The sequence below is a fragment of the Cupressus sempervirens genome, chromosome 9 (assembly GCF_028749045.1).
Source record: "Cupressus sempervirens isolate cs-2001-9-10 chromosome 9, ASM2874904v1, whole genome shotgun sequence".
NCBI classification, from domain to species: Eukaryota; Viridiplantae; Streptophyta; class Pinopsida; order Cupressales; family Cupressaceae; genus Cupressus; species Cupressus sempervirens.
In genome coordinates this window covers 98,437,905-98,465,321 of record NC_143126.1, presented here as the reverse complement: position 1 = coordinate 98,465,321, position 27,417 = coordinate 98,437,905, and the positions used below count along the sequence as shown (strand labels likewise).

Genomic DNA, 27,417 nt, shown 5'->3' with positions numbered 1-27,417 from the left:
TAAACTTGATCTTTGTGTATGTGAATATGACCAAATGTATGTGAGGCCTTGCCTCGACCCTTCGTAGCATTAGTGTTACTTTATCTTTTTTTTTACTCACGACTCGAGATGTCAAGACATTATCTAATGCTTAGAACATACTTTATTATTTCATGTTGTGTGATGTTATTTTTCAGATATATTTGATGATTGTCATTTAATATTTTATGTATATGTATGTTGATGAAATCGGTAAATGTATGATTGATGCTTTGATTTAAGAGATTTTAAATGGTTAAGAATTAAGTAGGATGGAAGAAACCCTGATTGATGCATGGTTCAATTTATGTGAATTTTTGATACGTATATATGTACATGTGATTTTTAGGACTACTGATGTGTGCAATGAGTGTGCAGATATTTAGCCGAGAAACCCTACGGAGGAACAGAACTGATCTCTTTGTGCTAATTTTGGAAGCCTTGTTGTTCATAATTCACGTATTGTATTTTGAGATATTTATGTATCTTCTTTGTTCGGTGAATTTTAATGTTTGTAATTATGTTCTTTCAGTGTCGCTTGACACTCGTAAAATATTTATGTGCTTCGGTGTGCTAGTTAGGGTTAGCTGTGTAACCCATGGACCTAAGTCGGTTTAAGTTAGTGTCAGTTTGCTAATTGGTTCTTAATCGAGTTTAGTCACCTTTAATCCAGTTTAGTGCTTAATCTGCTTTTTAGAGTTGTTATTTGGTCCTTTTTATTTCCTAGATTTTTGTTTGGCTCTAAACTTTTTCCTAAGGCTTTAAAACATGAAATTTTTATACCCAAAGGGTATGGGTATGGCTTAGGGGTCTTTTCCAACCCCTAAAACCCTTTTGTTGACTTTTGAGGCCACTCAAAAAGTCCCTTTTTGCCTTTGTGCGAAAATTGCATGTGGTTATTATGAGTTGTCTTACCCCACCTCCTTTTAGGGTTTAACCATAGTGTGGGCTGAGTTAGGAGTTTTTAGAATTGTTAGTGGGTGGGAGAAGTTATTGATCCTTTTGGGTGGTTGAGTTTGAGGCTTATTTAGAGGCCTTTCTTGGACTAGTGGAGGTTGTTACCCAATCTCTACATTTAGAGAGGAGTTCTTGAAGATTGAAGCAAGGAAAGGGAAGCTCACTAGTACATTTGACCCCAATTTTCAACCAAAATTTTTGACCATCTATTAAAATGTTTTAGATTGGTCGAAATATGCAAGGAAAAATATCTTTTTCTTAAAATCCATGTGCGTGTTGGTCGAATTTTCGACCAACACGGGCTTCATATGTTAATTTTTTTTAAAAATGTAGTGCCTGCCCCTAGATCGCATTTCTGTTATCATTGTCAAATTCTTTTAGGTTGATTTTATGCTTTGATTAGCTTTAGAGATACTAGATTTGTAATATTATGATATTATTTCATGACTTTGATTACAAATGTATCAGTTATTGTTGCTTAGTTGATTTCATTCATGTGTCGTTAATGATGTCTTAATGATTCCTAATTAGTAAATGTGGTTTCTTTTGTAACAATGTTAACGTGATATCTTTAATGATGATTATGTTGTATTGATAGAGATGCATTATTACATGTGCGCATTTGATATTAGACTTGTGATTTTTACGATACTTACCCCATACTTGCATGTGTATGGTGCGAGTGTTTATTTTATCTTTCTATCTAAAGTGTTTGATGTGGTTAAGGGAGGGAGTTGTAGTCACCTGCTAGTCGGGATCTACATGATGAACCACTCCCCGCCATTGCCTGTTTAGTTTAGATATATTATATACATGTACATGCTCATCTTTTATGCAGGATGTAGGTATCGGGCATCGACTTTCCTAAATTGTCAAGATGAGCATGCCCTATTACAAATACTCAAATGGTGAGAATGAGAAGATAATGATCAGGTCCAATCCTAGTCATAAGCCTATAATACTTGTCCTGCAAGGAGGACTCGTAACAGACTGTCTACCCTTTTTAAACCCGTGAGTATTTTATGCGTATGTTGTTTTGTGAGTCTTTGATGTATTTTCTATTAATTAAGTCTAATTAATAGATTAGATTAATAATTTAATTTAATGAAGAATTATTATGACTTTTTGAATATTTAATTATATTTAATTAATTGAGAAATTAATTAAATATAAAGAATTGAATTGGAAGATAAAAGTTTTATGATTAAATTTAGAACATGATAATATTTATTTAATTTAATAATAATATATATTTAGAGTTCATTTTTAAATAAATGTTAAATATTATTGTTATTTAAGTTAATAAATATTTATCAAATTAAACATTCAAAATATATTAAAAAGGAAAAAGATATTAATTTATGGAAAAGATTTAAGTTCACATGAATGAGTTTTAAATATAAGAGATTAATTTAAAAGATAAAATATGTGAACTTGATTAAGATATTTTATTAAGTGCACATGAGATTAAAGTTATAAATTTATTAAAGTAAAGTAAAGTGGAAAGTTAAATAAAGTAATTTAACAATTCACTTAAAGTGCATGAAGGAATAATAAAAGAATATTTTAATTTAAAAAAGAAATTAATTGTGCATGAATGAATGAATTAAATGAGAGAGAATTAAATATTGGAGATAAAAGTTAAAGTTTAAATTTAGAACGTGATTATATTAATTTAATTTAATAATAATATATTTAGAGTGCATTTTTAAATAAATGATAAATATTATTGTTATTTAAGTTAATAAATATTTTTATCAATTAAGTTTCTAAAAATAAAATTAAAAGTGAAAATATATTTAATTATCATAAAGACTATAGTGCGCATGATTTATGCATGAGTTGGAAATAAAAGAAATTAATTGAAAAGATTAAACATGTGAAATTAATAAAGATATTTAATCGCATTAAGTGCGCATGAGATTTATAAGTTATAAATTGATTAAAATAGAAGTTGAGTGGAAATTAAATAAAGAGATTTAATAATCCATTTAACGTGCATGAAAATATGAAAGATAAGATAAATAAAGGTTGATTTTAGAGTTAACAAGATTGATCAAGAGACCTCTCGGGTAAACGCACAATTAGTGCCCCGATTGTAGGAAGAGAACTCCTTATCAAATTTGAGGGTTCATTTTTCAAGGGAGATTTTTGGGAGACAAGTTTGAGAACACACATAGGTTTTGGAGAGCAACTCAGAGGGTTTGTGAAAGAAAGAAATTTCTCATGGCTTGAAGGATTTTGTGTAGGAATTTTCATCTTATTGTCAAAGTTTAGCATCAGGACGAGGTAGGGTTTGAAACCCCGTGAATGCATTTTCAATTTGGAAAATATATCTATGTGCTCCGTGTTTGTTTGGGTGGTTAAAATTCTGTTTGTCGTCTTGATTGTTGTCCAAATCTGATTGATTGAAATTAGTCTTTCATTATTCATATTTATGAAGAAAATCGTAGAGAAAATTAATTTAAATCATGTAGGGTTTGAAAGAAAGGTAAATTCTAATTTAGAAAGAAAAATTTTGATCATTGCCATATTCGTCCTATCAGATTTAGATGGCAACTGTTTATATATATATATATATATATATATATATATATATATATATATATATATATATATATATATATATATATATATATATATATATATATATAATAAATTAAAGAAAAATGTAAAACAAAATTATTTATTGATTATTTTTATTAACTATGGAGTTAATATAAATAAATTGAAATTGTTTAAAAAAATTAAAAAAATTAATAATGGGCAAAATATATTGCTGTGTTTTGTTTTGTTTTAAAAAAAAAAAAAAAATTTAAAATAAATAATATAATGCAGGGTGGGGATATTACCCCCCCCATACCTGCTGCCAGCTTTAATAAGCCGCGGCAGCCGGTACCTCTGTTGCCGCAGGCAGCAGTTGTACTGCTGCTGCGTGCAATAGGGTACCTGCTGTCGCAGGTACCAGGCCGGCGGGCCTTTAAATACGCCTAAATAATATATGTTTCATTTTGTTTTAATAAAATTTAATACATTTTAAAATTTATTTAATTTAAATTGTAATAAATTTACATTATAAAATATATGTGATTTAATAAATATGAATGTTATTTAATATATATCAAAATTATTAAATGTTTTAAAGTTATTAAGTTTATTAAGTGTTAAATAATAAATGCTAGATGATAATTATAGCGTTGTTTATTATTATTATTGTCTAAATAATAATTAATAAAATAAATACTTAAGAAATTTAATAATGATTAATTAAAAGTTTTAATTAATTTATATTATTATGTATTCGGAAGATAAGAGAAAAGATTACTAAGTTTTGATAATATTTAATTAGAATACTTAAATAAACTATTATTAAAATAAATTAGAATCATAAACTGTATATTAATATGAATATGTTATGTAATTATTAATTAATTTAATTAAATATGATTTAATTAAGATTAATTAATGATGAAGGACGTTCAATTAAGTTCTAAGCTTATATAATTTTATTAATATTGAGTTTTATAAAATTATAAGCTTCTTATTCTAAGATCAATAAGTATTATTTAATAACAAATAATTACCTTTGATAATTTTGAAAGAATTGACTTAAAAATGAATAGAGATAATTGTGCAATTTATAGGAATATAAGAATGGGTTAAATTACAGGGGTAAACGATGAATCTTATCTACTTGAAGCTTGCACTACAAACATGAACTAGAAACTTTATTTTTTAACTCAACTTTGTATTTTCAAATCAAACCCAACTGTGAGATTGTCTTGTTTTCTATGTGCTGTTTATGCCTTTGGATTTTGGAGTCAATTAGGTGTTGACCAGTCTAGGATGAACACCAGAGGTTTTGTGAGATTTCTTGGATACTATTTATGGGACTAGATGTTGTGATGTGTTTTGTGATTCATATTGGAGATTATATTTATGAGGTTTATCTTGTGGAGAAATTATGTGTACTTAGGTGGGAGAACCATCTTGTTATTAGGTTGCTTGTTAAGGAACCGAGTTTGATCTTTATGGGTGTTGTAGCATGGGACACAACTGTGTTTTTATGTGCTTAGGAGAGGTTGTCTAGGTACGTGACTTGGGAGTGACTTGCATAGGGGTCCGGGACCCAAAGTGGTTAGTGCCAGGGTAACCTAATGCAAGTTATGTAATAAGTGATAATCTAGTAATTAAAATTTATGGGGGGAAAATGCACTAAAAAGATAAGTTAGAGATTTTTGATCTACCCATGCCTTTAGTGCTTGTATAGACTAAGGATGGGAATGAGATGAGTGCCTCGTCTTCTTGAGAGGACTTTCTAGTTTTCCATATGTGTGATGTTGAGGGTCCGGGGTTCAGAGTAACCAGTCCTGGGTAACTCAATGCTTGAGGGTCCAGGGTCTATTAAGAGATCAGTCCAGGGTAACTCAAGCAGCCATGTGATGACACTCCCTAGTATGTAGCCTGAGTCTCCTCTGTAGATTTGTGTATCTCTGGTAGTGTACTTATTGTTGGATGTGGTGTATCTATTGTTGGATGTGTTTATTATGGTTATTTACTTTCATTGATGATGATTGGTGATTCATGGTTGTTGTACTTTTGACATGTGGCTTTTGACTTGAGATGATTATCTTTCGTTGACTTTATCTTATGATCTTGGTATTTGGTTTATACTTGGTTCATGTATGATGTTTGGTTATGTGGTGACGGTATTGGATTGAGTGTTCTTACGTTTGGATTATTTTATCTTCTTGAGTAGTATGTGTTACCTTTGAGGTAGTTTTGGCTATTAGGGGTACCTTGCCTAGGAATGTTTTATGTTTGATAGCCATATGTGGATCGTTCATTATCTTCCCTGCACGGTGGGAGTGGAAGCCTGACTAGGTAACCACGCGCTCAGGAGGTAGTTTCTTCTTACCATTTGGGTTTCCCTCACATTGCCAGCTGTTGGATGTTCGTTGCAGAAGATGTACCTTTATCATTCTTATTTCTTATCTCAGAGACTTCTTTTAAGATGATGTATATATGTTATCATGTATTCTGATTTATTGTATCTATTTTCACATACCCTGCGACATGTGCAGTGGATGCTATTTATTGGATGTACTTTCATTGTATTAGATATACTTATGCTTTGCTTATGCGATTATGTATCTATTATTTCTTTATGATCATGAGACATTGTACTTGGAAACTTAAACTAATTAATTTAAAATTATTAAATGTGACTCAACGTAAAGGAACCTTTGAGGAATTGAAACTATATCTGTAATTGCAAATGTGTATTTGTTGTGTATGTTCATATTGCTTCCGCATTAATGTTATCTTGATGTTGTTAAAACTTCAAAAAAAAAAATAGTTTAGTAAACATTGTAACATGTTAGGTTTATTTCTCTTGGGTTCCCAAGTGGGGCGTTACATAAAAGTGGGAAAAACTCATTGTTGCTGAGGACGAAAATGGAGGAAGGGTTTCACAGGCTGCAGGAGGCAAAGGCGAAGGTTTTTGAGAAAGGGGCATCTATGTATAGGGGGTGCGTGGAGACGGGTGTGGCAGCGACGGTGTTAATGAAATCCTTGCAATCAATGTTGTCGTCTACTAATGAGGAGGCCAAGTTAGGGCTGAAGATGAGAGTGGCGGCGTTGGTTAATGATGATGGGGTGTTTTGATAATGTAGGATTTGTTAATTGTTGGTTTTGACATCACTAGTGCAACAATAGAATGGGCAATGGTAAAACTCATTCATAATCTAGATAAAATGGAAAAAGTCCAAGGGGAGTTAGAGGAGGTTGTAGGTCATAGTAGAAGAGTGGAGGAATCTGATATTGATAATCTACCTTACCTTCATGCAATGGTGAAAGAAGTGCTTCGACTGTATCCTCTTGGTCCTCTTTTGATCCCTCATAAAGCATCAAGTTCTTGTGAAATAGGGGGTTTGTGATCCCCAAAGACACACAAGTATGGGTTAATGTGTGGGCAATTGTGAGGGATCCTGTTGTGTTGGAAGGAGCCTTCCAAATATATGCGAGAGAGGTTTTTGGAGGGAGAGGGAGCTACTGTGGACTTTAAGGGACAAGTTTTTTAGCTTATACCATTTGGAGTAGGGAGAAGAATATGCCTAGGGCTTCCTTTAGCTGATAAGATGCTTCATTTAATTTTGGCTTCGCTGGTTCACTCCTTCGACTGGAGTCTTCCTAATGGAATGAGCACAAAGGAACTAGACATGGACTATATATTTAGAGTGGTATTGTGGAAGAGTCAGAATTTGGAAGCAATCCCATTACACCTACAACATCACTTGTATTAGTTCTTCAATATTAAGGTAATTTCTTCAATACGTTGGATCACAAAGTCTAATATGATAATGTCATTTAGAATGAAGGTGTCATAATAGATTTAGTAAGTTGACTGACTTTCCCTACAATAATTTTATTAGTGTCTAAGACTCTAAAGTATCAAGAAAAGTGACATCTGTGTACACAGCATATTGAATGAGGGCTACCATTTCTTTCTTAGGTGTCACACCTTTGTATCAAGAGAGACATACCCATTCAACGTAGACCCTTCTCGCACTCTACATGGCACTACTTCTGTGCATATCAATGAATTTGAATGCAATATTATAAATAATTTCTGCATGCAACTTCTTACCATTATATACTTATTTTTGTTTAAATTAATATGATCATAAACGAGTTTGAAATTTGTATTAGAAAGACTTTGATATTTTTATATGGTTTTTGTAATGTAATATGGGTCTTATTCAATGTTATACCACTTCTTTGAGTGTGTTTCATATTGTTTCAAGGAAATTCAAGGAAATTTGGATTTATTTGTAGCTACGGGTTCTTGTGCTTTGTCTTGATAATAAAACATGAATTGGCACCGGATGGACATTCTAGATTATCTACTTTGAAACGTGAATTTTTTGACATATGGGGTGAAAACCTCTAATGTATCCTTGGCATGCACTGATAATAAATGGCATATTGTTATCCTGATGTCCAAGCCCACAAGTTATGTGGAGTAACAATGGTTGAATATCAAAGTCTCTGAGAGAACCTTGGAGACATTACGACTCATTTATTGGATCTTTATTACTAACTCCTGCTTAAGATCCATGTGGAAGGGTTTGGGTTTATCACTAGTCCATAAATATTGTCATGCATAAATGTTAAAATGCCAGTATCATTACTATTAACGAAATATATTTCCACTATGTTTATAAAACTCTTTATAGAATCATTTACCAAAAGCTCTCTATTAATAGGCTCTGAAAATACTCTATTAATAGACTTTAAAAATACTACATTTTCAATAATAAGCATTTATAACTGATATAGTACAAGGCTAAAAAATCCATTTATTTAGATTTTTTTTTTTTTTAACGTTGCTAACTCTTCAGAGCCCTTTATTCATCTAGCTCAATTGCAAATGTTCTGCTCTGGAACACAAAAATTTACGCGCTTTAATTCAATGGAGAGTGTTGTATGGGGGTGTTTCTGAATTTATTCAGGTTAATTGCAAATCAACAGCTCTGTGTCGGTCTCCAACTGCAGCATCTACAGGAAAGATGGCTTTGATTTCATTCATGTCATCTACTGTCAATTTTACCGAGAGAGAAGATATTATCATCCAAGTTCTTCATCTTGGTGGTTCCAGGAATGGGCACAACATCATTTCCCTAGTCTTGAACCCATGCAAGAGCAACCTGGCTTGGGCTGCACCCTTTTCTTAAACTGATCTTACTTAGCTTTAGTAATAGATCTTGGTTCCGCTCAAGATTCTCACCTTAAAACCTCGAATTCCCCTATTTAACAGATCAATTATTATGATATGAAACAATCAACAATGACAAAATCAAATCAAATTAATTTTTACCTTTATTGTCACTCTTTTCATGTAGATTTTACTTTGTTGTTCAGTCTCAATGTTTGAACTCAACATCAGATCATCTTTAAAATGGTACAATTATTAAATGGAAAAGAAAAATCCTATCCTTTACCTTACGAAGTCATTATCTGTCACACTTAGAAGAAGTTTCCTCCTGTGCTGAAGAAACCCATGCCTAAAGGACTGTATGGAACAATCCCAATCCCCAACTCCCTATGAATGGAATAAAATGAAATAAAATAAATATAAGTAAGCTTGTATTCCTTATCTAAGTTCAAATGGAACAAAGTTCAAAAAAAATCTTATTAAAAACTTCAACTTTTGGTATATACTGTGAACCCAATTCACAAATACTTATTCTCAGTTCTCTGCAATCTATAAAGTAAACATTGAATCACTGATTGTTGAGGTATTATATCGTCACAACGTTTACCTAGAGGTGGGAATAATTTGGGCCTCAAAATCCCTACTCCAGAGAGACCATTCAAGCTGCACAACAACGATTGGATGCACTGCATGGGCCCTACGGATTGTTGAAGTAGAGGCTTCAAATAGACCCACATATTTTATATTTCCCTCTTCTACCAACTTCTTCAGTTCACCCATCTATATAAAAGGAAAATTGATTTGCTTGTTATCAGATTTCTTATGTTTTGCTAGGCGTCGGTAAAGAGCCAGAGGGATACAATCTTTCCCTCCAAAGCCATACAACCTTGATTATTAGACACATATTTTCTAGTGAAATTAGAGGTTTGAAATTTTGATTTTGTTGTTTTTGAGACAAATTCATTGACTCATGTTACATTAGCTTCATAAGAACTCATCTCTCATGACAATAAGTTGGAGTAGTATTGCACTTAGTGACCTTCTGGAAACGCTTAATGCTTCACCTTATGAGCATCATCTAAATGTAATGAGTACTACGTGTTCCATTCATTCTTATGAAAAATGAGTTCTTGTGAACCACTATTAAAATAACTTGTGTCAATGCGTTTCACTAGAAAACCACACAGTTGAATCCTTGTAGTAAAATCACAATTTGACTTGTTGTAGAAAATATTGCATACTTATCAATCTCAAGAATTGATATGTAAAATATATTTCTCACATCAAATCAAATTCAAGATTCAACTATGTAGTTTTTGGAGAAAAACCATTGCCCAAAATTTTATAAATAAGATTAAAATAAAAAACCTATCACAGTAGTATAGATTTTGAATCTTAATACTTACAGCACCATGACAAAATAGTATTTTGGTGCAAGGTTAAGGGTTTGGAATCCAAAGACTTATAGTAGCTTCTATGGGTACAGTAATATCCACCCTGTGCTGGTAATAAAGATCAATGTAGTCTATATCAAGCCTCTTGAGGCTTGCTTCACAGGCAGCCCTGACATATGCAGGATCTCCCTTCACACCAAATTCTCCATTACTCCAAGTCAATCCAAACTTAGTTATAATATGCACCTTCTCTTTGATACCTTTCAGAGCCTATTTAGGAAGGAACAATAAAAGCATTATGCATGGTGTTAGAACAATCAAGCTCAGAGAATTAATAGATTAAGAAATGGAAACAGTACGAGTTGGAAACAAGATGTGCATCTTTTGATCAATCAATGGTTTTAACAAATGCATCTTTTGAGTAATATTGATCACTTTTCAGTGATGGTTTATATAGTTTTTGGCTATGTAAGGATTTCATACAGTTGATGCTTCCGCAGCTCATAATTATGTTATAATGTTGAATTACTTTTCAGAAGATTCTTCTAGTGCAGGCTAGAAAAGAAACGTTAGAACTTAAGTATAAACACACAAGAGAGCTTGTTAGGTTTGTTTAGATGAATGATCCAATGTTTTCCAAGATGACACAAAATAAAACAGCATGTATGGTAGAACCATTTTTTAAATCGTAAAGTGAAGCTTCTCGACACCTAACATATAGAAACTATTATCCAAATTTGCTCATCTACATCACCACTTATCAGTTACAGCAGTAATCTTAAACTATATCATAGTAGTAACTGGGAGCCAGGCATGCTCATATCAACATGTATGGTAGTCACAATCAAACATGGATTTCAAGAATTTTTAAGGAAATGAAAGCATTTCATTTTATTCATGCTGCCTATCTAAGAACCTTGAATGGCACAAAGAAATCTTACTCCTTTTGTCATATATTCTATCTTGGCTATATTTATAAGATGTGTCTGTATAATCTTTTGTCTAACATGAGAAGTCATACAAAATATTTGGAAATACCTTCATCTCTGAGTTACAAGGCATAGAATCATGCTAAATTGCTTTAATCCACCTTAGGTTCAGATTTCTTGATTATGCTTTGCAAATATTGATACACTGTTATCCTCTTTTGTAAATCCAATTTGACATTATTTGATTGGTAGTTTCTCTGTATTATGCATTAATGGTAGTCCATGTTCAGAGAATGTAATCCCATCTTTGTTAAATGAATAGAGTTTGCATAAGAGATGTTGGTATGGTTTTTATAAAGCAGGTTAACAGCTCTGTCTTCTAAGTTCTTTCTTATAAATGGACATTTGGATATGGTGATAGTAATGAAGGGTCTATATTGGTCAATATGATTGTGTTGGAACAGACAAGCAAAGGAAGTAATCAAAGCAATTAAGAAACGCATTGCCAATAAGAACCCTAAGATCCAAATTCTTTCTCTGACGGTTAGTATTGAATAATATTATAAATTTCTATATACATTTTGATTTATTTTAAGTTATCATTACTGAGATATTTGGTTGAATTCTGAGTGCAAAAAATTTACTATAGTAAGAATTCATTTATGATTGACTTTGATGGATAACTTTGATTTAATATTTTCCTGGTTATTTTTGCAGCTATTAGAGATACTTACAAAAATTTGTGGTGATACTGTTCACTTGCAAGTTTCCGAGAGAGATGTGCTACATGAAATGGTCAAGATAGTAAAGAAAAAGGTCTGTAAAAAAAGCTTTTGTGTAACTTGCACATGTTTTTTTGGGTTGTAGCTTAAACAATTTTCGGTGTGTGCTCTAAGTGCATATTTTCAGCAATCCTTTATGTGGGTTTTATTTGTATTTTATTTTGTAGCCTGATTTAAATGTTAGAGAAAAGATCTTGGTCCTGCTAGATACATGGCAGGAAGCTTTTGGGGGCTCAAATGGAAGATATCCACAATATTATTCTGCATACCACGAGTTACAGGCAAGGAAAAAAATAAAATGAATCTTAAGGATGTTCAACAAATCTCATGTTTTTCAATGGTAGGTTGAATATATTTGACGGACTCTGCCAAATGGCAGGGTAAAACACTGACCTTGAGATTGACCCTCATTTTTGTTACCTAGATTTGCTTTCTAGCTCGCATACTTTAAATGCCATTTGGAAGTAGTGTATATTGTTAAACTATTCCAGGATGCAGTGCAGCAGTGATGTTGGCATAATGACATTAGTCAGTAATTAATTTCATGCTGCATGTTCTTATTTTGAAGTTTTATTTGTCATTTTAGAGCCCAGTGGCTCTAGGGCCTTGAGTATGGTAACCTGAGAGAGTGCATGAATTGTTTGTTATTGCATATTAAAATGTGATTGCCTACCTCAGTTTGCTACATTTGTAGATGCTTTAAGGCTTTCCAGAAAACAACAATAATTGAAAGTATATGTATGTTTTGTGAAATGCATCTTCAGATTTCATTCTTCAAATAGAAAACCCTAATTATTCAAAAATCTGTAAATAATCACCTTAAAGATGCAATTTGCAGGCATTGGAGAGTTTTTTTCCTATGTTGTGCCAGAGATGTGGTTGTTTATTGTGATACGATTTTGGAACTTGCTCTGGACTACATAAGCTATGATCCAAACTACACTGATAATATGGAAGAAGATATAGAAGAGAGTAATGGAGAGGAGGATGAGTATGTTAAAATTGCTTAAGATAATTATTTTCTTGAGAAAATTTAATTTTTGCACAATGGTGTCTTTTATTTTCATGTAATTATGAATTTTATGACCAACATGTGAATACTATTCTGTTGATGTAGATAGAGTGCTAATGAATATAGCGATGATGAGGATATCAGCTGGAAGGTTCAGAGGGTAGCAGCTAAGTGTTTGTCTGCTATGATAACATCTCATCCAAAAATGCTATTAAAGTTGTATGAGGATGCATGTGCTTTGAACCTTTCTCAATTGTTGATGGGAGATATTTATCATTTTCATAAAAGTTGACTCTATTTATCCTATACATTTGCCATGTTTTTTGACCTTTGTGTGCCCAATAATTTTGGCTTAGTGTCTCTTCAGAGTTTATGGCTTACCTCTAAAGAGTGACAAGAATGGCCCTTTGTCTTTGTTAGAGTCAAGAGGATACATAAATTCCATTCTCTTGGCATAACACTAACCTGCTAATGTTATGCACAAATAGGAATAAATTGAGTTTTAAATGATATATATCAGTTGTTATCTCATTTCAAAATGTGGTTAGCTTTAGGAATTATTTTATAAGATGTTATATGAAATGATTGCTAGCTAACACCTGCCAAGGAAACATAACTTGCTTCTTCTCACAGTGAATTCTGCTCAAGGTTTTGGCATTGTGAAGTGTAGCCCAGTTCTTTATGTGCCAATGGCAATACTGAGAATGCTAAGAGATGGCATGGTTACTCGCGTTGATGTTATTTCTTTGTTGATAAATATATCTATTGCATTTTCCTTGGTTTGTTAAATGGGAAGTAATCTAAGGGGAGAACACTTCGTTATGTTTCCAAGTAAGTTTTTTTATAAATATAAAATGATAGCATTATTTAGACTTGCACAATACACCAAATTTTTCTTTGCTTCAAGTGACTTGGAGGGGTGACTTGGTGAGTTGACTCGACGAGCCGACATGGCGAGCGAACTTGGTGAGAAAACTTAAAGAGTTAAGCCATCTCACAAATTTCAAAAGAAAATGTTGACAATTAATCCAATAATAAGATGCTGCTCTAACTAAGTGCAAAGAAAAGAAGGTTATTCACGATATTCAAAGAATGAGTTTGATGAGAAAAACAAGTGCAAATATATGAATCTAAAGAACATAGAGTAAATCATACAGGCCTCTAGAAATTCAAGAAATAATATAGATCACAATTAATATTTTATATCTTCTATACATGCTAGGCTGGAATGCTTTTTCCTTTATGGAATTGTTTTTGGGCTTCTACATGCTTTTTGGTCTATGAAACCTTGCTTTGTCAAGCCTGCCCGAGATGTACAAAGTTTTACCACAATTGGAAGGGAGATTTCTTGGTAGTGGGCCAAAAAGACAAGGATAATAAAATGTGTATCATCTAATATCTCACTGAGAAACTAACTTCAACAGATTGCTGGTATTCTGAATAAGAAGAAGCTAAACAAGGAAACATTAAACTGACAGAAGAAGCAATCCTTGAACTCCATAAATGTTTTGAAGATTAAACCATATATATTCAGCATGATGAGAATCAGATCTGATATTATTGGTGTCAACACATATTGCTTACAGGAAATGGTTCTTCTATCAGAACTAATGGTCTTACTATTAGACAAAGGCCATCAAGGAGATGGGTTGTAGAGATAGAAGACAGCATTCAAAAGATTAGTTTGTTGGGCACCTTTGACACTGCAAAGGATGAAGCAGCCTGCCTTTTGAGGGGCAAAGAGACTGCCAAGATGCTCCTCCTCAGGTTCAAGGATGCCCGTGCCAGAAACAAGACTATCAACTCTAGTTCAAGTCCCAATTTTCTCTCTAATTCTGAGGCAAATTGTCTCAAGAATCATTTCATACAGTCAAAAGCAAGCTGGGAACATAGTATCTTAGCTCTAATGCCCATGTCCAAAATGCTGAACTTACCTTCAGAGAAGTCCTCTTGCATTGGAAGTAGGATTTCCAGCCTAACAATCATGCACATTACTCCAAGTAAGTCCATGGGTGAGGGGAATTTTGAAGGTAAAGACAATGACTCAACTAGTTTTTCTCACAACTCTATACAACAGAGACATAGTAATGGTGAAAGACAATGGCTATAAACGTTAGTGAACCATAATTTGGTAAACTTTTAGTTTTCCATCCCTTGTCTCTCTTCTATTTAAAAATGTTCTTTGTTTTGGTAAACTTTTAGTTTTCCATCACCTTGCCGATTAGGATCCGCCTTGTAGATTTGAGGCGACATGTTTGGATTGGATCTGGTTTAGGTACTTGTTTATGAGTTTTGTGCCCAGATTTGGGTCTTATTTCATCTGGCTAAGGCCTATATGTTTCATATTCTGGGTCGAGGCCCACATGTTACCCTTTTGAGGTTATATTTGTCTCAAACTTAGCCTGGTATATGTTCCCAAATTCACACCCTATATGCTAAAGCCCTAGCCACTTGGATCTAGGCCTAATTAGGCCTGTATCTCAGCTATTGGGGCCTAATCAAGCCCATTCTACATTGAATTATGGACTTGTCTAATTAGATCAGGTCCATTCATTAGACTGAGAGGCTGTTTAAATAATTTTTAGGCTCCAATCTCGAGTTTTGAGCTTCATGTTTCATCATAGGCCTGATTATAGGCATCATTATATCTAGTTTAAGCTTGATTTGGTCATATAAGGCCCACGTGTTTCATTACAAAGGGCTTGCTGATTGGTTGATATTATATGGGTCTTTAGGAATGTGCCAACACTCCCATAGGAATCTGGCACCTGAGAGGAATCAATCATGGAGAAAAGAGAAGAGTGAGCATTGCCTTAGAAATTCCTATGAGCTAGTATAATAATATGGTTCATTGGTTCAAGAGATCTCAAAGTTTGTCATTTTTTCACTTAATAATTATCATAACATAATTATTGTTCCTCCATATTGGTATCGGTTATGAGTTTTGCATTCTTATTATTGCTCAGTCATATGTTGATTGATGTCCTCTTGATTATTTATATTTATTGATACAACTTCTCTTGATTTGTGTATCATCCTGTTACATAGTAATCATGGACCATCATTGGATATACGTATGATCATTGATCAATTATCACTTGGTTTTTGGTCTTCATAGTAGCTATCATACTTATCAGCACTTGGGAACCGGAATACCCATTATGGATTCCTCATTTGCTATTATGTATCACTCCATATTGATTTAGTAATTGGTTCATTAACCAAATCACTTCTTCTCATGATGTTGATGTGTATTGACTGCTCTTCAACTTCTTCCATGTATGATGCATATTGATATCTTAGCTACTAGTGAAAATAGTTCTAAATGACGATTTATCCATAGTTGTGATTCTCTAATATGAGTACTTTCCTTCATCTAGGAATGATTGCTCAATACTAGATGTCACGCTGAGGATCCTTCACCATTTGATCATGGATAATCTTGTGATGGTTATTGCTTTACAATTTACATGATGACTAGTTTGAAGATGTCATGTTGACTGTCCCTTTGAATGGTTTACCCATACAACATAAAGTGTTTGATGCTAATGAAAGCCTATATATGAACTACTTGAGCTCCTCCTTTCCTCTTGTTGGTAGTTGTAATGATTTTTATGCATCCATAAACAAAATCCACATCAACCTCTGATTGAAGACAACACAATTTACAGTTTAGAAACTACCATGTGTATGCCTATTGCTTGATGAAGATAAATACTGACTTAATTCCTTTATTTTGTCATCTCCTATGCTGCATCTTCTCAGCGTGAAAACAAAGGTTGTGATGTGTTTGACTATTTTTCATCTAGCGGTGCTAATCTATGTAACTTGATATCTTTCTATTTTGATTTGTTTAATTTTGTAACAATATTAACTAGTTCCTATTGTATTCAGATTGGTGGAGGTTCTTACTCATCTTTGTATTCAAGTTGTGGCATGGGTGGTGGATACTTAAGTGGCCGTGGCTCATCCTATTATTAAATTGTAAGTATAATAGTCAGATTTTTTACTATAAAATTTTAGTCTCTAATAGTAAAGTCTAATCTTTTGTTTGTGAGACCTTAATGTGGTTTGAGTAGTAGACTACAAAGCTGTCTTAGTATGATGTCTCTTTAACACATCTCTATGGCATACATATATGTGATCACAAGGCTGCCATAGCCATGAATAGAATCAAGCTTTGAGAGGCATAATTTAATTTTTTAAAGGCAATATTCTTTTTATATGAGAAGAGGCTCTTGTAGCTTGAGGTGGCTGAATGAGAATCGAAGTGCAAAAATATTATACAAGCTACTAGTTGGTAGCTTGAGAATTTGAAGAGATTTTGGTGGTAACATTTACTATTTCATAAATTAAAGATATTAATATCTCAGGTGTGGGAAAGCATAGTATGCAAGATGAGTAGCACATTATTGTTTACTTGTATTTGGAACTTTGTTATTTTTGTAGGAATTTTCATTGAATGACTCTTGCAGATAAAGGATGATGAGCTTGCATATTTTTTCAATGCTTTTGACATGAACTGGAAGACATTTTTTTGCCACAAGTAACTTAGGTATCTAACTAAAATAATAAGATAGCTCAATATAAGCATAACTATATTGAAAAACAGTATAGGATGACCATGCAGAGTTTTGACCTTTATAGTTAAGAAGCTTAATGTAAAAAATTAAAAATCTTTGCCTATGTACATGCCATGTATCTTAGTTCAAGATAACTACCTTGTAAATGTTTTAGTTAATTTGATAAATTTCTTAATGGACTAGGTACCTTGACTATGGTCTGTGCAACTTCATTAATATTATAATATATCTTAGCCGAAGTGATAAATAAAAACTGTGGAGATGATATGAAAAACCTTAGTTTGAATGTGAGATGGACAAATAGATTCCCCTTTAGTTTTCCCTATGGAACTATTGTCAATTATCAACCATACAAATCTTTTTATCTCTTAGTTGCTACCTTTTAGAAGGAATTCAACTTAGATAATGAAGGTCACTGAGTTTGAATGTGAGATGAGACACAGATTCATGTACTATTAGGAATATCCATTCATATGGAGCTTAGATGACTTTTCAACAATGTGCCAATTTATTTCTCATAGTTGCTTTACAATAAAATTGTAGTAGCTCTACACTTTACAGTCTGCATTCTTAAAACAAACTTATGTAATGTGGTAAAAAACATTTGTGCTGGTTTTCTATTAATTATTTAATGAAAATGCTAGGAATGGTTTTTTCCTTCTGTAAGGTTGATTGATCATGATGCATCTTAATTTATCTAACAAGACACAAATTAAATATTGAGGCAAAGCTAATCTTCAGTTTATTCATGTTCTTTTTAATTAGGATACAATGGCCAGGTGACCAGTTGATCCAGAGGAGGAGTTGAGGTTGATGTCTCAGGAAGTATGTGGTTATGTGGAAGCTGTTCTGAATAGTCTTGCTGCAAATGTACCCAAAGTAAGAACCTTAGAACATCCTTTCATTAAAGCACTACAGAAATAGGCATTCTTCTGTATGGTTCTCATGAGTATTAACTTGTCCTTCAATGATTGACAGGTTGTGGTGATCTGCCAAGTTGAGAAATCCAAAGAGGAAATGCTGACTCAACTTTATAGCTCTGTCAGGTGAAGGTTAATTACATGTGGCTAATATGGCCATGGTACTAGTTATATTTGTTTTATGTGTTCCTCATATATTATTTTTCAATTATACTTCAAATAGCTCTTAGAGTACAACAAAGATTGAAGAACTTCTCCAAGAAGATCAGAATGCAAAAAGGAAATGTGAGAGATTCAAAAAATAGGCATCTTTATTGTCAAGACTTACTCATCAATTAAGTATCCATGATGTTCGAGCAACAAGTGATAATTTTTCTTCAAATGGAGGTACTTGATATATTAGTTTTTGTTAAGTGAAATGTTTCTTTTCATAGTAATTGAATAATATATTTAATTTCTTATAATGTTTATATCTATATACAGCTTCATATAAAGGGAGAATTGTTATAGTAGATCTGTAACCTCCATTATATTTAGAAGCTTCATATCTGCTTAATGTTCTTTATAACAGTATTTTATTGTGAAGATATATGCTGTTCATTTTTGTTGTCAAATAGAATTGCACTTGCATTTTAATATATGTTTTTAATGAATATTCAATCACAATAACTCAAAACCAAAACGATAAGAAAAATTATAGCAGATATTGAGAGGGATCATCACATTTGAGGAACCATCCATGTAGAGAAAAATATATTGAAATTTATTTTGTTTGTTAGTGATGTCATTTTTCTCTACTCCTAGCTACATTCTGCAACTAAAAATAGTTGAAGCAAAGGAATATTCTGTACAGATATGATCTAAGAAAACCAACATATACTTTCTAAGTCTACAATAGTATCATTGGCTCAAAATTTTTAAATAACCATTTCTTTGCAAGTGCTGGCACAAGCTATATGCCTAAGGTGCATCAAATTGTTTGAATAGAGTTTGTCTCAAAGATAATACCTCTAAGATTTACTTGCACCTTTTGAAAGACTTCTCTGACACTTAGCATAAAGAATAGGAGTCCCCATCTGGATAGAACTTCTTACCATCATCTTTATCTTTATGAACCTGCATTGCCACATTATTCACAACAATAGATAATGTGGCATCTAGATAGACTTAGAAGAGTTATCCCCTACAACCAATTTATTAAGCAACAAAACTATCTGAAAAATGACTTTTTTAGGTAGATAATTAGACCAAATTCTTGTCTCTTAGCCCAAACATTCCTAGAATCATGAAGACCTCATAGGAGGTTCAATTAATTGCACCAATCCGCAGAGGGTAGTCAAGCATACATGTAATCAGGAGTAACTTGAAAGAGTTTCTTACCACCAACCCATTTAATATTCTTCTACAAGCCAAAATTGCAATGTATTCTTGTATAACAATATTTGATTAGTTGACACAATTGCACACATGCCTAGATAAGTCCCCAACCTTATTTTTGCAAAGAGTTTGAGTTTGTTGGAAAGTTTGTGATTTTTTGGGTATTTGAGCAAGTATTCTCACAATTTGATGGTCCAATTGATATGGGTTCCCCTATTACGATTTCATGGTCAAGCCTTCATAAGAAATATCAAAATGAGTTGTGTCTCTTTCTTATCAAATTTTATATTTGATATCAGTGTTCCTTCCCACAGAATTACCACTTGTGTTGGGGATGCTGCTACGTTGCTTGCTATATGGCACATGCCATACATATTGATAGAAAACTTTTTGAAATCTAGTTTACTTTTCATGGGGTACTCAGATATGTTATTTTGTAGATTCTGCCTAATATTTCAGTTCTTCTCAATTTGTATACTGGCTATTTTCCTACCCACTAATCTTGTCTTAGGGCAATTAAGCTTTTAGAGTATATGGTGACTAGATGCATTTGGCATCTTGACAAATTGATTCATGACCACTGTCATTTGATACCTATCTTGTTGGTATTTTGTTTGTGAAAGAAATATATAGTGCTGTAATAGTCATTATTTTTACTCCAAAATCAAGTTATGGATGTCATATTAGGTTTTGTTGGAGGAAGGCTTGGGGTTGGACTTAGTTAACTACCTTGCCATAATTATTGGTCCTTTTTAAATTTAATTTGAACATCACTGCTTATGGCCATTGATGTTACCTTGATGTGGGAAACAATGACAATCAGAGCTATGTCTATGTTTAAGGAGTCAAAATTGAGAATGTAAAGAGTTTGTGAAGGGAAAAATGTCTAATTATTGAGGGCAAAGTCAGGTTCTCATCAAATAATATAATTGCCCCGATTTTGATTTGTAAAGGATCTTGATAGCATTTCCTGAAGTCTCAGAAAAGCAAATTGTTAGTTGGGGAAAATCTATTCAGTCATCCATCTTATCTTTCTGGATCAAGTCTCTCAGTAATAAATTGTAGTGCCATTTAAAGATTTACAAGTTTATCATAGAGGCTTCAAAGTAGTTTCAATTAAATATGCAATTTTTCTTTAGTGTTGATTGAATCCAAGAAATTATATTTTTATGTTCTTGCTGCATATGGTGTAGAGCTTGTTGACATGTTATATTGGGTGTAGAAGACAATGGTCCCGCTGCAAAATATGCTAAATGTATAAGTTTTGACTCAAACCCTCCTCGCAGTTGAATCTTGATGAATTAACATAATTTGATACACTGGAAACAATACTCATATGGGAATTAAAGTTACAATATCCATAAAGATAGAGGTTTCACACATCACATATCCTTTTGTTATTCATTGATTACACGATCAATAAAGTTAACTAAAATCTCTACATTTCATGTTATATCCATTTGCAGCATGTGCCTCATGGCTATGTTTTTGTGATGGGCGATAACCGGAACAACAACTGTAACTCTCATGTTTGGTAAGTAGAGTGGAAGCTTAAGTTTCTAATAGACTGTGCGCCACCTATATTTGTATATCTGACTTTTAAATGGACTGACTCTGATTTGTCTTATTTTAAAACAGGGGATCTCTTCCTGTCAAGAACATTCTAGGAAGATATGTAATGTGTTATTTGCGATTGTCACAATTGGGATCCGACATAAACAGACATCATTAGAAATTTAGAGGCATGAGATTTTCTAGGATGTTACTAGACAATAGCTTTTATGACAACATGAATTTCTTTTTGTGGAGAAAATCCTAGTAGTAGTCATGCATCATATGCAACCTTCAAATATTGGCAGGGACCCTAGTGGATAGAAAACTAGTGGTTGTGAGTATGTGTCATTGGAGTATCAATTCCTGACTGGGGTAAAGCTTCTTAGGAAAATGCTGTCTATAGTAAAATGAGCAACTACAGACTCTGCAGACTCACTTCTCAGTCACATAATTTGGTGGTTGTAATTTTCTTATGTTTCTGATTATGAGATACTACTTGAATTCTTCACAATTCAATGAATATAGAAATAGTTTCTTGTATTAAAGTAATATTTGAATGATTCTTAATTCCAAATGCATATACAGTATGGTTCAGATCAAAATAATTATGATTGCATAACAATCAAGATGATATATATTTGCTATTTCTGATATACAGGAAATTACATGCAATGATTGAGGAAATTCTCAGTACCTTGTATTGTTTGTTGTGTCTGATATACAAGTAAGAATTTGCAAATATGTAGGCCGTCTCTGATATAACTTTATATTTATGCTCTAAATAATTTGATAAGTTGTCTGATATGACAATATAAATATACTCAAAGATGATATTGTTTCTGATGGTAGACTTTATATGCCTGCACTGAATGGGTGCCAAAGGCAATATGCTCTCTTATAGAGTGATCATTGTGAGATACAAAATATAATAAGTTCTTCCAATCATCCTGAGTTGAATGATAGAACTACCTTTTTACAGCTTTCATTAGAAATGATTAGTCATGTCGTAAATGACGTGAGTTATCTCTCTTTTCAGTCGCACCCTTTCATAATAATCTCTAATCACTTCTCTTATGATCCAGATTGGTTTGTTCACAATAAGCACTGGGTGGGGGTAACTTGGTGAGCTGACCTAGGGGGTGGACTTGGTGAGCAAACATAAAGAGTCCAGTTGGTGAGCGTACTTGAATTGTCAGCTTGGCGAGCTGACTAGGAGAGTCGGCCTGGCGAGCTGACATGGCGAGTCGACTTAAAGTGGTGAGTTGGTGGGGCAAGTGGGGGTGACTTGGTGAGCTGACCTGGAGAGTTGGCCTAGGGGGCAGACTTGGTGAGTGAACTTAGAGAGTCAACTTGGTGAGCATACTTCAATTGTTAGCTTGGCGAGCTGACTTGGGGAGCCAGCCTAGCGATCTAACATGGTGAGTGGGCTTAAAGTGGGAACTTGGTGGGGCAAGTTGGCGAGCCAAATTAGCGAGGCCACTTAGAGACGTGACATAGCGAGCTAACTTGGTGAGCAAGCTCGATGAGCGGACCTAAAGACTGACCTTGATGAGGCACTTTGGTGGGGTGATTTGATGACCAAACTCAAAGAGTCAACTTGGTGAGCATACTTGAACAGTCGACTTGGTGGGGCAAGTTGGCAAGCCGACTTAGTGAGTCCACTTGGTGAGGCGAGAGGTGAGTCAACTTGGTGGGGTGACTTGGCGAGCTGACTTGGTGAGCAGACTTAAAGACTGACCTTGATGAGGTGCTTTGGTGGGGCGACTTGATGAACAAACTTAAAGAGTCAACTTTTTGAGCGTACTCAAATAATCGACTTGGTGACATGACTTGCTGGGCTGGCTTGGCGAGCCGACCTAGCATGCGTACTTGAATAGTAGACTTGGTGAGCTGACCTGGAGAGTTGACCTAGGGGATGGGCTTGGTGAGAAAAATTAGAGTCGACTTGGTGAGCGCACTTGAATTGTCGGCTTGGCGAGCAGACTTGAGGACTTGGTGGGACTTGTGGGTGAGCCAACTTGGTGAGGCGACTTGGTGACATGAATTGGTGGGCTAGCTTGGCGAGCCAACCCTAAAGAGTCAACTTTGTGAGTGTACTCAAACAATTGACTTGTAGACATGACTTAGTGGGCTTGGCGAGCTGACCTAGCGTGTGTACTTGAACAGTAGACTTAGTGAGCTGACTTAAAGAGTCAACTCGTTGAGGTGACTCGGTGGGGGTGACTTGGTGGGCTAACCTGGAGAGTTGACCTAGGGGGCAGACTTGGTGAGCGAACTTAAAGAGTTGACTTGGTGAGCGTACTTGAATTGTCAGCTTGGTGAGCTAACTATGGGAGTCAACCTGGCAAGTTGATATGGCGAGTCGACTTAAAGCGGCAACTTGGTGGTGCAAGTTGGTGAGCTGACTTATCGAGGCCACTTGGTGAGGCGACTTCATGAAGCAACTTGGTGAGCCGACCTACTAAGTGTACTTAAAGACTGACCTTGATGAGGTGCTTTGGTTGGGTCACTTGATGAGAAAACTTAAAGTGTCAACTTGGCGTGCTGACCAAGTGAGTTTACGTGGCGAGCGAGCTTAGAGAAGCAACTCTATGGGGCAACTTCGTAAGCACACTGAGTGAGCCCACTTACTGGGGCAAGGTGGTAAAACCACTAGGTGATTCAACTTCATGAGTTGACTTAATGAGTCAACTTGTTGAGGTGACTGGGTGGGGGTGACTTGGTGAGCTAACTTGGAGAGTTGGCCTAGGGGGCAGACTTGGCGAGCGAACTTAGAGAGTCAATTTGGTGAGCATACTTCAATTGTCAGCTTGGCGAGCTGACTTAGGGAGTCAGCCTGGCGATCTAACATGGTGAGTGGGCTTAAAGTGGCAACTTGGTGGGGCAAGTTGGTGAGCCGAATTAGCGAGGGCACTTAGAGACGTGACATGGCGAGCTAACTTGGTGAGAAAGCTCGATGAGTGGACCTAAAGACTGACCTTGATGAGGCACTTTGGTGGGGTGACTTGATGATCAAAATCAAAGAGTCAACTTGGCGAGCATACTTGCACTAGTGCATTTGGGTTCATTTTTTGACCTTCATTGATCAAATTTTTGACCCAATTTTCAACCAAATTTGACCAACCCATTGGTCAAAATTTTGACCAACTCACTGGTACATGATTTGTCTCAATCATATAACTAATTATATATTTTTCATATTAGTTATTGTTAGTGTTTTTCAGGCATTCTATAAAACATTTCACATGCCTTACGTATGATATGACATTTTGCATGCATCCTGCACTCTCTCTCATCTAGCTAATGATGGATTACGTAGAGTGATCTGAAACCATGATGCTAAAAAACACACAATCAAATCCAAAATGAACTTGCACTACAAATGGATTGTGGAAATCTGATATTGGTAAAATTGCATGCATGTCTACCAGGACAATCACAACTTAAACATATATTTGTCTTGGTAGACATGCATGCAAAATTAACAATATTAGATTTCCACAATCCATTTGTAATGAAAGTTTGTTTTGGATTTGATTGTGTGTGTTTTTTAGCATCATGGTTTTAGATCACTCTCTGTAATCCATCATCAGCCAGATGAGAGTGCAGGATGCATGCAAAATTAACAATATCAGATTTCCACAATCCATTTGTAATGAAAGTTTGTTTTGGATTTGATTGTGTGTGTTTTTTAGCATCATGGTTTTAGATCACTCTCCGTAATCCATCATCAGTCGGATGAGACTGCAGGATGCATGCAAAATGTCATATCATATGCAAGGCATGTGACTGTTTTATAGAATGCCTGAAAAAAAATTTACACCTACCTGTTGGTAGAAATTTCTACCTTCATTGGTCGAAATTTCTACCTTCATTGGTCAAAATTTTTGACCTTCATTGGTCGAAATTTCTACCTTTATTGGTCAAAATTTTTGACTTTCATTGGTCAAAATTTTTACCTTTATAGGTTGAAATTTTTTTCCTTCATTGGTCAAAATTTCTACCTTTATTGGTCAAAATTTTCTACCTTCATTGGTCAAAATTTCGACCAATTCTAGACAGAACTTGCACCATGGCTATGGAGGTTTTTCGACCAATGTATTGGTCGAAATTTTGACCAACCAGAAGGTTGGTCAAAATTTCGACCGAAAAAATTCCAACCAATGGGTTTGTCGAATTTGGTCGAAGTTTGGTCAAAAATTGGGTCAAAATTTTGACCAATAATGGTCAAAAAATGGTCTTAAAATGTACTAGTGGCTCTACTCAAACTTATTCATTTTCCATTACCTCTTTGTGAAGGTTGGAATTCTCATCTCCCTTGTTCAAATTTCATTCTTGTTTCATGCTTATGCTACCTTGCTGTTGTTTCAATGTTTGTATGTTTGTGGGTATGTTGGGAAGCTTTGGAAACCATGTTATTTTTGGTTGATTTCCTTTCATGTTATGTTGCAATTTTGAGATTTTTCTTGCATGGGTGTTTTGGTATTACTCACCCTTGGAGAGGGCAGAAGTGGCCAATTTTGGGAAAGGTCTATTTAGTTGGACTCCATCTAGTGTAGAGTCTCTTCTTAGGATGAGAAGAGGGAGAAAGGGTAGGGTGTTATGGGCCCCTACCTGTCAGCACAAACCTTGTATGATTCTGGTATGTTGAAATGGAAGGACAGAAGTTCTTGGTATATAGCCCCGATTGGGCATCTATTTGGTGTTGTTCTTGACTTCTCCTGGTTGGAAGAATCCACCTTTTCCTAGTTTTGATTCATTTTGAATCCTATTGTGTAAACCATGTATGATTATGCTTGTTTGATTGTCTCTTGATTATGCTTGGTTGTCACCCGATCAGATTTTGTTCCCTCCATGGTTCTAGAAATGTATTGCAAAATAGGATGTGGAACCCTTGTTGAGGGTCATGAAGGAAATTTCATTTAAGTGTTGTAATTCAGGATTGAATCCTATGTAAATTGTATCTCAAAACTTTGTTGGATTGGCAATGAAGCCGGGTTTTCTTCCCGATTCTTTCCCGACTGAGCCTTTGAATCAGGTTGGCCAATAAAATTGGTGTTAAGTATAATTTCTTGTCATGTGATTTAATCGTAAATTTTAAATTGAATGGATGCATATCAAAATAGGATGGAATTCTGATGATATGATTTTAATTAAGCAATTTTTTCTAGTATTCCTTATATGATATATGTGAAAAAATATGTTGGGGAAAGGATAATGGTTAAGGTTGATTTAGTTTAATCCAAGTTATTTAGAAGATCAAACTAATCAAGTATTATTGTGACAAGATTATTAACACCATGTTTAAATCCATTCAATTCTACTCCCTTGTATAAGTGATGGAAGGATATTGATCAAAGTATGATCTGTGAATGCCCCTACATGAAATTTGGTGTGAATTGAATGACAAATTTAGTCCTTGGTTAATCTATTTTAGATGTGATAAGAAAGTGTATTAAGAATGAAAGTTCAGTTTCTGTGATTATTGGAATTAGATCAATTCTCGCATTGTGGTTTATATGGATAAGTAAATCTCTTGATTTATTATTTTGTAAGTAGTCTTCATAGATTTACTTTAATATATATATATATATATAACCCCCTCCTAGTTAATAATCAACTTCAAAATTCTTACTTAGAAAAATATAAGACAAAAAAAAAATGTGCCAAGAGAGCAAAAAAACTCTCTGGATTTTGTATGGGGAGCAATTTAAATGCTCCCCCTTGAGACAGAGAATCTATTAGATTCTCTTATTATCTTATTGTTTTGTGAATATTATTTTTTTAAAACTAAATATAATAATGGAAGAAACAAAGAAATTTAAGAAAAATAAAATTCTAATATAACAAATATCCTAACTTACCTAAGAAAGTTTATGTCATCAATGTCTAGCTTTCTCCTTGGGCAGCAGTTAGGAAGCTTATAATTTAAAAAGGTTATTTAAAAAAAAAGTTATTGTAAACATCAAATCAACATGGGGGGGGGGGGGTGACGTCACCCTATCCCCATGTCCCATCCCTTCTCCTTATCAAAGCAAGGCGTTCACCTCAGCCATGGGTAACATAAATTGTTTTTGAAAGCAAGTCAATGCCATCATAAGGCATGATGTCGCCTGTCCTCTCCATAAATTTTCGCAGACCATGGACCATGCAAAGTAGATTAAATTTGTTTTT

General features: G+C 34.2%; 1 pseudogene; it reads right to left on the bottom strand.

The window, feature by feature from the left end:
* Positions 1-8,485: 8,485 nt before the first annotated feature.
* Positions 8,486-15,969, bottom strand: LOC149537778 (putative aldo-keto reductase 3; annotated as a pseudogene).
* Positions 15,970-27,417: the final 11,448 nt, after the last annotated feature.